Below are 11447 nucleotides of genomic sequence, written 5' to 3' on the forward strand. Positions count from 1 at the left end.
ATGTTTGGGAGGGGACAGCAGCCAGTTCCTTTTTTAGTATAGGGAGGAAGCCAGAGCAGCAGGTATGGCCAGTGACCTTACAAGACAATAGTTTTCGCAGATTGGAAAGCACCTGCGTGCTCCCACCCAGCTTCTTCTGCCCCTGCGCCACGGTGTGGGAGCTAGTCTCTGGCCCGAGGGTGTGGATAGCTCTGTAGCCTGGAGCCCTGTGTCTTTTTTTGCATCCCTAGCAGTACTGACAGAGGTAGCTTCTGCCTGGGACTCCTGGCTCTAGCGGGAGAGTGGTGGTGGCTTTTCTCTCCTGGCAGCTCGCTTAATACTGCCAGCCTGACCTCCTCTTCTCCCATTACCTTTGGTGACTGAGGAGGAAGGCATAACACCTTCAACCTCTTTCTGATTTCTCTTGAAGGATAGGCCTTTCTGTTTAAAGGTCTCCTGTAAGGGGAATTATTTCTCCTTCTACTTCCTCTCCTCCTCCTCTTTCTTCTTCTGAATCTCTTGGGGGCTCTCCCTTGGACTCACGACTGGGAGGTGCTGGCTCAGTGGCATCTCTGGTGCCCTAGGCTGCCTCATCTGTTCCATTGAGGGAGAGGGGACTCCTCTTTGCCTACGGGTGTTAAGTCTTCATTGCTTTTCAGGTGGCCATTCTCCTGTCCTTTTGGCCTTGGCGGTGGGTGTGGGTGTGGGGTAAGCATTCACATTGGTGAGCCTTCCCACACCCACGCCCCTGGAAGGAGTCCAGTGGGGGTCTGACTGGCTAGTGGAGTGGGAGGGCCTGCCTTACTGAGGGAGTAGGGTGTCGGGGGAGGAGCTGCACAAGAATCTATCTCATTAAATTTGTAGAACAACTTTTTGAGATAGATAACTCTTGTTATCCCCTATTCACTGATTATGAAATTGAGTCTCAGAGGGGTTAAGTAACTTGTCCAAGGTCACAAAGCTAGTAAGTAGGGGAGGGTGTGTCTTAAATCAAAACCCAGATTTGTTTCCAAAGCCTGTGCTGTTAACCAGAATAGGTTATGCTAATCTGCTTGCAAATCAGTAAAGTATTTGGATGCTAGAACTAGCCAATATTACTTTTCTTGCTGCTGACCGTAGGTATAAGATTTCTAAGAGGTTAACATTTTCAGAGGTATTATTGTCTCCTCTGAATTATGTTTGTGGACAGACACTGGGCTGCCCTCTGTCCAGATGTGGCAGATGTGACTATGAGCCCAAACGGAATGGAGTAGTTGCCAATTGGATGACACATTCAAATCACTATGTCTTGATCAACAGAGCCCCAGGAAGTGCTGGAGGAAGCACAACTAGTAGCTAATGAAGGAGAAGCACACATTTAAACAGAATTCCTCTCATTTGTCAAGCTTCTCACCAAAGGGTTTCCTGATGAAACTCGTCTGAATTTTGTTTCTTTTCTCGAATGCATCAGGACTTTAGGAAGTGGGCATCTGGTTGCCGACAGGGTCCTGAAGTCCACTGTTGGAAGGTGCCAGCCAGAGCTCTCTTGTGAGTGCAGTAATTACCATGCCATTATTGAAATAGACTTTGGAAGAAAACTTGTTTAAAAGGTTACATCCTGGGAATTTCTGCTTCTCCGATGTTATTAAAACTTAATCGCTGTTTTCCTAGTTAGGCAAATGTTAGAGGAAATGAAATATAAACAGAGATTAATTTCTTCTCTCTGATGTTTGATTTGCATTAGTCCCAAGTTACACTGTTATACTGTGTCTCTTTTAAAGCTTTGTTCTACAAAGTTATCATATATATATTTCTTTGGAGCTTCATAATGAACTTTAAAACTTATATTTCAAGGAGGGAGCTTTGATTTTATCCTACCCTCTCTTTTTTGGGTTTATCCAAATGGTGTATTCTTGAATATGTTGTTTTGGTTCGAAAACAGCCACCAAGTAGATCCTTCCATGCAGAGTTGGCATAGTTGTAAAGTGGAGGCAAAAGCTGCCATTGATGACCTCGCACTTCTCCTTTAGCCATTTTTCTCTGCTTCCTCATTCCTGCCTCTAGCTAGTTTGTACTCTTATACTGCCCACTCTACACCTCCCCCTCCCCATTGTAGTGTGTCTACCTCTCTTCCAAGCACTTCACTTCATCAAAATGTCTTCCTTCAGGGCCTTGTACTCTACCCCCTAGCTTCCTCCTGTCATTCTCTATCTGTCATTCTGGACTGGAACTGATTCCTCTTTACTGCTTCTCCTGGTCGGACTCCTAAATGCCTCTAGTTTCAGCCTTGCTATACCCTACATTAAGGTTCTTGGGTGGTGCAAACATTTGAGCTAGTCTACTAACTAAAAGTTAGTGATTCAAATCCACCCAGCAGCTCCAAGGAAGTAAGGCCTGGTGATCTGCTTCCATAAAGAATACAGCCAAGAAACCCCTATGGAGCTCAGTTCTGCTCTGTAACACATGGGGTCACCACGATTGGAATTTACTCAGTGGCAATGGGTTTGGTTTGGTTTTTATACCCAACATTGTACCAGAGGCAACAATAAATATTTGTGGAATATAAATGTATAAGTGAATGAATGAATCTGAGGAATTCTGATAATCAAACAGCATGTCAGGTCCCTTATTTTGTTTATTACATCTACATCTTTTTAGTATGAAAAAATTTCTGATATCCAGAAAAGTAAAGGGAATAGTATAAAGAACCCTGATGTACCCATCACCAGTGTTAATATTTATCAGCATATAGGTACTCTTCTCTAATCTATACCCCACTCAGCTTTTGTCAAACTCTTTAACTGAGTATAGTTCAGCCAAGCAACTGCATGATGGGAACACTAAAAAAGCCACTCTAGGTATCTGTACCTCATCTTCTGAATTCATGTAGACCTCCTGCTCACCACCTCTGTTACTCTTTGTTCTTAATGTTCCTGGTTCCTTGTTTTGGCTCCTGTTTTTCACTTCTACCAGGGGTTCTTAACCTTGGGTCCACAAATCCTCAGGAGGTTCATGGATAGAAATCAAGGGGTCCATGAACTTGTATGGGAAAAAAATAGTGTGAAATTCATTTTCACTAACCTCTAACTGAAATTTGGCATTCTCTTCTGTTATGAATGTTGGTAACAGACTGCAGTGGTATTTGCAGTACCTGTGACTTTGACACCAGTAGAAATCCTTTAATATTAAATTACAGAAGATGTAGAGGCTTTGAAATACTTTCTGAAATTACGGAAGTTATTAGACCCACCAGTAGATCTTGTTATTCAATGTGTTAATAAAGAAATACATATATTACTATGTCACATAGAAAATATTTTTATAATTGTATATCAATATATTTTGTTTCCTTTGTAAGCCCTTGTATTTTATTTCATTTATTTAAAAATATTATTCTTAAAAGAAGTCCATAGGCTTTACCAAACTGTCAAAGGGCTCAAAAAAGGTTAAGAACCCCAGGTCTAGACACTTTGATTGATAACTCATTTGAACTCCCTGTTCTAATGTTGACCTACTGTCCCCTCCCTCCTCCATATACAGGAAAGAAGCACCTCTCTTCCAAATCCTGCCTGCAGGGCTAACTGTCCAGGGACTGCTTCTTTTACTCCCTGCTAGAGGAGGGGCCTGAGCAACCTTTGCTAGCAACCCCATAAAATGAATTCAGCCAATTATCATTTACTAGCAACAGAAGGACCTGATAGATGACTTTAATATATTTTAGTTTTCTACCGCTCAATAATTCTCATAATTCAGCTGGTTTAACATTATTGTCTACTTTAGCCCCTGACTGTTGGGTAAATATTTAATCCCTGACTCATCTGGGGTTTTGGCAAGCCCAGCCTGGCCTTTGGCATTGTGAAAGAAGCAGCAGGCTGTGTTCTGCACCCTCCACATTTAGTTTTATAAAGGCTCCCCACTTCCTGTACCTTCTCTGCCTCCTCCCACTTCATGCTCAAAGACAGTTTCATTCCTTCTGGGCCTAGATCTCTGTTACGTGGCATTAGACTAACCTAGTGGCCTCACAATCTGATGTTTCCTGCACTGCATTTATAAGCATGAACTGTGGGAGCACTGCCCAGGTTGAAAGGGACAGCCATCCCAGCTGGGTGATACGTCACCTGTGGTGGAGGTTTTATCTCACTCTTTGCCTCAGCTTCACCCAGCTCTCCCCATTTTCTCTACCTGCTACCACGCTTACCTTTTAGGGCAGTGACTTCCAGACTTTCAGATTTCTTAGCCCAGTTACAATTTTGGCAAAAAATTTGGGAACTATGCAGGGTGGCCAATCTTTTATTTCATTAGGTAAGAATGTTAAAACCACCATGACCATTGTCATGAATTGAATTGTGTCCCCCCAAAAATGTGTGTATCTGTTTGGCTAGGCCATGATTCCCAGTGTTGTGTGGTTGTCCTCTATTTTGTGATTGTAATTTTATGTTAAAGAGGATTGGGGTGGGATTGTAATACCACCCTTACCCAGGTCACATCCCTGATCCAATGTAAAGGGAGTTTCCCTGGGGTGTGGCCTGCACCACCTTTTATCTCTCAAGAGATAAAAGGAAAGGGAAGCAAGCAGAGAGTTGGGAACCTCATACCACCAAGAAAGCAGTGCCGGGAGCAGAGCGCGTCCTTTGGACCTGAGGTTCCTGTGCTGAGATGCTCCCAGACCAAGGGAAGACGGATGCATCACAAGGACCTTCCTCCAGAGCCGACAGAGAGAGAGAGAGCCTTCTCCTGGAGCTGATGCCCTGAGTTTGGACTTGTAGCCTACTGGACTGTGAGAGAATAAACTTCTCCTTGTTAAAACCACCCACTCATGGTATTTCTGTTAGAGCAGCACTAGATGACTAAGACAGAATTTGGTACCAAGAGTGGGGTGCTGCTCTAACAGATACCTAAAATGTGGAAGTGGTTTTGAAACTGAACGGATAGAGGTGCTGCAGCAGCAGAGGACCAGCAGCAGCAGAGAACCTGCAGTGGCAGAGAAGCAGCAGCAGCAGAGAACCGGCAGCAGCAGAACCAGGAGACCAGCACCAGACAGCACTGGAGCTGACCCATGGAGCAAGAGAGCTGAGTGCCTGTGCGCAGGAGGCTTCCTGGAAGAATGGGGTGTCTCTGGGCACTTATCAGTGGAGTTAGGCTTGCTGACCCACAGAGCGAGGGAGCTGAGTGCCTGTGTGCAGGAGCCTTCCTGGCAGAGTAGGGTGCTTCCGGGCACTTATTGGTGGAGCTACCTAGTTTTGGAACACTTGCCCCAGTAGGGAGATGCGGGCGTGAGGCCTGAGGGCTGAGAGGCCACAGGAAGCAGAAGCTGAAGAGACAAGGAACACAAGAAACCAAGCTGCCCCAGTCTCAAAAGGTATGGCCGAGACCTCTGGGGTTTCAAAGGGTGGAGCCATGGCCTCTGGTGCTTCTAAGGGTGGAGTTGTCACTCTGATGGACTGGGAGAATGATGCCCCTAAAACCAAGGGAGCAGAGTTGCTGGCCCAGTGGGCCTGGAGGGGGAGCTGAAGCCCAGGGCCGAGGGGCTTCCACTCAGAATCTGGAGACTGCGACTAATACCTAGCATCTGGAGGGCAGGGCTATAGTGTAAATTGTCTCAGAGAACAGAAGATTATTTTCAAAACCTTGAGGGCTAATATAATGTGTTCTGCTGACTTGCTTGGTGCCTGTTATCCCTTCTTTCCCTCCAGTTTCTCCCATTTGTAATGGAAATGTCTAGCTTGTGCCTGTTCTGCCATTGTACCTTTAGAAGCAGATAATTTGTATTCTAGATTTCACAGATGAAGAGGAATTTTTAGATTTTGGACTTGGAGTTAAGACTTTTGCTGTGATATAATGAGATGAATATGTTTTGCATGTTGCAAGGACATGAATTTTTGGGGGCCAAAGGGTGGAGTGTCATGGATTGAATTGTGTCCCCCCAAAATGTCTGTCAGCTTGACTGGGTCATGATTCCCAGTATTGTATGATTGGGTAATCTGATATGATTTCCTTATGTGTTGTAAACTCCATCACTATGATGAGGTTATAAGTGATCGCCTTATGTGTTGTAAACTCTACCGCTATGATGAGGTTATACTGATGACATCTACAAGATTAGATAGTGTCTTAATCCAATCTCTTTTGAGATATAAAAGAGAGAAGCAGCAGAGACACATGGGAACCTCATACCACCAAGAAAGCAGTGCCAGGATCAGAGCGCATCCTTTGGACCTGAGGTTCCTGCACAGAGAAGCTCCCAGACCAAGGGAAGATGGATGCATCACAAGGACCTTCCTTCAGAGCCGACAGAGACAGAAAGCCTTCTCCTGGAGCTGACGCCCTGAGTTTGGACTTGTAGCCTACCGGACTGTGAGAGAATAAACTTCTCTTTATTAAAGCCATCCACTTGTGGTATTTCTGTTAGAGCAGCACTAGATGACTAAGATAACCATCTACAAACATCTTCATATCATAAAAAGAAGGACATTTTAGCACTAAAAAAAGTGTAGAAGATACAATCTCAGAATAATAGCTAACATCCCAGAAGTTAAATCCTGATGAACTGGGGCCTGGCCATCAAGATCAAGACAACTTTATTGTTTCTGAAGTCCATCAGGCTCTCCTGCAAATACAATTAATGGTAGTTCAGTCTGGTTGGCTAAAGCTCTTAGAGTGGCATGCCAAGAACTCCCAGGTGTTCCCCAATATATTTTCTTTCATGGTAGTACAATGTTTAGCTGGGCCTCTGTCTTGGTCTGGGTTCTCTAGAGGAGTAAAACCAGTAGAGAAAGTGAGCTAGAGAGAGAGATTATACTTCAGGGAAATGGCACATGCAGTTGTGGGAGCTGGAAAGTCCCAAATCTGTAGGTCAGGTGGCAGGCTGGAGACTCTGCTGGATCACAAGATTTCAGGGGCTGGAGAATACAAAATCTGCAGATCAGGTGGCAGGCCAGAGACTTCTGCAGGCTTATGTTCCAGGAACCAGAAGTCAGGTAATGAGAAGAGTGCAGGGTCGAGAGAGAGCGAGCTTTGCCAGAACATCCATTTATATACTGGAGGCAGGCCACACCTCCAAGGAAACTCACCTTTCAACTGATTGGCTGATCACATCAGATCACATCATGGAAGGTATAGATTACATTATATTACATTATGTAAGAGCAACCAGTCCAATATCTGTCAAACCACAAAGAATCATAGCCCAGCCAAGTTGACACATAACATTAACCACCACAGCCTCCTATAGTAAATACATATCCAAAACCTTCATTGCAGCTAGGTGTGGCCAAGTGATCAAATTCTGACCAATGGAATATAAGCTGTGTGCTTACCTTCAGAAACCTTTTTATGAGACATCTGGTCCATGCCTTCTGTCTTCTCCTTTTTTGTCCTTCCTCCATTCCACTCCCTGGAATGCAGACACCACCATTCTGAACCATGAGGATAAAGGCTACACTTTAGGAATGGTTCTGCAGTGAACTTGATGGACCTGGATTCCTGAGTACTTTGTGGAGCAAAGCCTCCATAACAATCCAAGACTATATACCTCTGGACTTCCTCATGAGATAAATAAGCTTTTATGTCTTTGAGTTTTTTGTTACTTGTGGCTGGACCTAATCCTAAATAATACAGTTGGGATGCAGAGAGGCTTTCATTTGGGAAAGCCTTAGGTACAATATCAAATCATGGGCATAGGGAAGGTTCCTAAACTCATATTCCTAGTCCTAATGTCAGGAACTGATGGGCTGGGCTGGATCTGTCAAATAGGCTTTAAGTCCTTTCTTCAAGCCTGTTCTGTTTGGTTGGCTGGGAGCACACCTACTGGAGGTTGTTCAGATTGGCTCACTCACTAGACAACCTCTGCTTCCACATCTGTTGTTCTCTCTTTCCCAGGAAGGCGGGCTCAGGCTCAAGTATAGTTTCAGAGAACCTAGGTTGGATGTAAAGATAGGGTTTCAGGCTTTGCAGGTGAAAGGAGGAAGGCTATCTTGGAAAGAAACTGAAGTCAGAATCAGGGAGATTAATCCTTAATCCGAAGGGCCTAGGAAGAGCAGGTGAATGTAGGTTTGAGGCAACAGAGTAGAAAATGTAGAACTGTTTGCTAGTGAGAGATTTTTTTATTGTTGTAATTAAATGAAGTTTATATTTCAAGTTAGTCTCCCATACAGAAACTTTTTTTTTACATACATTGTTATGAGACCCCAACCGCTCATCCCATTCTGCGACAGCACACTCCTCCCCTCCGCCCCTCATTCCCCATGAACATTCAACCAGCTCCTAACTCTCTCTGCCTTCCCATCTCACCTCTGGACAGAAGCTGCCCCTTTGGTCTCTTGTATCTACTTGACTAAGAGGCACATTCTTCACAAGTATCACTTTATGTCCCACAGTCCAGTCTAATCCCTGTCTGAGGAGTTGGCCTCGGAAATTGTTTTAGTTCTGGGGTGATAGAGAGTCCAGGGGTCATGCTTTCCGGGGCACCTCCAGTCTCAGTCAGACCATTACGTCTGGTCTGCTAGTGAGAGATTTTTAATTAGAGAGAAGGAGTCAGAGCCTTGGGACTTGATCTGGGTCTAAGAGAAAACTGAGGCCATTTTTTCTCTGGTCTCTCTGGCATGGGACACGAATGGGGAGAGAGCCCTTAAGGCATTGAACTTACCTGGACAACCAACATATAGGTTTGGTTGCTCTGGAGGCAGGGCTTCAATAGCAGATACTAAAACCTCAGGAGCATCTCTGTTTCATGTAATATCCAATCTCCAATCTTCAGTACCCAATTGCCATATAATAGACTATTGCTCTCGCTTCCATTTCTAAGGTACGATGAAGTGTCCTCTAAGTTCTTTTATGTTTGAGGGATGCTACTATTTCTATAGCTCATTTGCAGAAGAGAAAAGATTGACATGCCCTGATTCTTCCCTTCTCAAGATAACAGCTCCTGTCGGTTTCCCAGGTAACTTCTCGCCTTAAAAGGGAGTGTTCTTAAAAGAATCTAATACTAGTAGTTTATAATGTCAAAATAGCTTACACTTTCTGTCCTTTTCAAGCCCTTAATTGCAAAATCAGGCATGAGAACTCTATAAAAATCTGAGGCAACAAGCCCAGGATTACTTCAAGCCCACCTTAACTCGCTTCATTTTTTGGCTTCCCTGCATCTCCCCCAACTTTTGCTTTCATACCTTGGTTCTACATTTCTGCTAACCCCTCAGACTTGGTGACCTATGTTTTGGGCTCTCTACCAGCTTGTATCTTGGCATTCTCAGGACTCCACATTTGGAATTTGCTTCTGGGCTCCATGCATGGTAACCCTGCGCAACAAGGACCTTGGTTCCACCCACAGTCCTTAGAACATCCTCTCCCCTAGCCTAACACAAATGTTGAGCTCATCCACTTTCCAGGGCCTCCAGAGATCTGCATAGAGTTATGTGTCCTGTAGACTGATACATCCCACTCTACAACTCAGCAATGCAGCATCTGATGAGAATGTGACCAAGGTTGAACTAGAACATAACTGCCCAGCTACTGGCACTGTTCTCTCAGGCCCCCTGCCAAGATGTCCTTGAACTGCTTCTACTTCAGTTATGGCTTCTCACTTCAGACATAGCTATTAACACAAATACAGCAATAGTCAAAGTTCTTCCCTCATCTATGAGGAACTGGAGATGTCTCTTTGTGGCAGTCCAGAAGGCTGCTATATGGAGATTAAAGAAGAGCTTTTTCATCTCCGCCCATCAAGACTTGGCTTACCATGCCATCCATCAGCTATGGCAGGAAGCATGATTGGTAGACTTGTATGCCAAGTCAACTCTCCCACCCCCTCTGCCATTTACACTGAGACATTGCTTCTCATAGGCTGCTCCCAGCTTGTCACAGGTGAATGCTGGCCCATGGTGAATGCTGGCCCATTCCTGCAAGACATGGGACTCCTTTAGCAGGTGACCTTGGCTCAAGCACTGCCTATAGTGTGTCCAAAACCTTCTTAGAGTTTCACTGCAATCTGAGATTTTCCCTGTCTAATCCTCCTTCCTTCGCACTCTCTTTCTCATGTGTCAGACTTGCATCGTGGTCTGAAGGCTGTCCCTGATTTTTCCATCTCCTTCCCCTTTTTTCTTCACAGGAGGTCCCCCCAATAAATTTATTACATGTCTAATCTTGTCTTGGGGTCTGCTTCTTGGAGGACCTGGATTAACGCTGCACCCAACTGTCAGCTTCGCTGGTCTACCTGCTTAACCAGAGGTTGCCTATAATAACTCACTTTAGCCTTCTGTTCATAACCTCACCCTTTAATAGCAACCATAGCTTCAAATATCACAGCTTATTCATAGCCCTGAGCACCTGTGATGTCCTGGCAACTGGTTGGGTATCTGATAAGGCAGTATATCAGGCCACTGTGGAAGATCGCTTTATGCAGGAAGTTCTTTCAGTGATGCTAGGTGTCTACCACATCATGCTGCTTGCAGTTGACTATGACAACATAGAAGGCTGGTGACATGTAGAGGGAGTAATAAATTTGCACCTAAAGTGACTTCATGAGAGCCTTCCTATGTACTCACTCAGGCTGTAGATGACATCATCTCTCTCTCTCTTTCTTTTTTGGCTGAGGCTCTAGCATCTGCTGAAGAAGGTTGAAAATTGCTTCTTCCTTTTCTTCTTGTGCAATTCAATGAAATTTCACTGAGCAACTACTCTGGGCCAGGCCCTGTGCTAGACAATGAGGATTCAAAGGTGATAAAGATTTGTTTCGTGTCTTAGGAGCATTCTCACCACAGTGTTATTACTGCCTTGCCCCATTACACTGTAGAAACTTTAGTGCTTCAGACGATATTCGTTTATGGGGACTTTGAAGGAGCCTAAATGGCAAAGAAGCTCAGGATTATATGCTCAGGTTTCCATAGAGGAAATGGGTTTTGAGGATGCATGTGACAAAAGTGTAGGTTTGAATGAGGGAAACAGAGGATGTTTCCACAAGGAAATTGTCACTAAGCCAACCATTATATGATTGTATCCTGTTAGATTGTTAGAGTTTGATGCTATATTCATATAATAATAATAATAATCCACCATTTGTCAGTTTGTCATACTGTGGTGGCTTGCATGCTGCTGTGATGCTGGAAGCTGTGCCACCAGTATTTCAAATACCAGCAGGGTCACCCATGGTGGACAGGTTTCAGCGGAGCTTCCAGACTAAGGCAGACTAGGAAGAAGGACCTGACCATCTACTTCTAAAATGCTGGCCAGTGAAAATCTTATGAATAGCAGCAGAACGTTGTCTGATATAGTGCTGGAAGATGAGCCCCTCAGGTTGAAAGGCACTCAAAATATGACTGGGGAAGAGCTGCCTCCTGAAAGTAGAGTCGATCATAATGACGTGGATGGAATAAAGCTTTTGTGACCTTCATTTGCTGATGTGGCATGTGTCTTAGTCATCTAGTGCTGCTATAACAGAAATACCACAAGAGGATGGTTTTAACGAAGAGAAGTTTATTTCCTCACAGTTAAAGTAG

This window comes from Trichechus manatus, unplaced genomic scaffold (assembly GCF_000243295.1).
Source record: "Trichechus manatus latirostris isolate Lorelei unplaced genomic scaffold, TriManLat1.0 scaffold00066, whole genome shotgun sequence".
Taxonomy (NCBI): domain Eukaryota; kingdom Metazoa; phylum Chordata; class Mammalia; order Sirenia; family Trichechidae; genus Trichechus; species Trichechus manatus.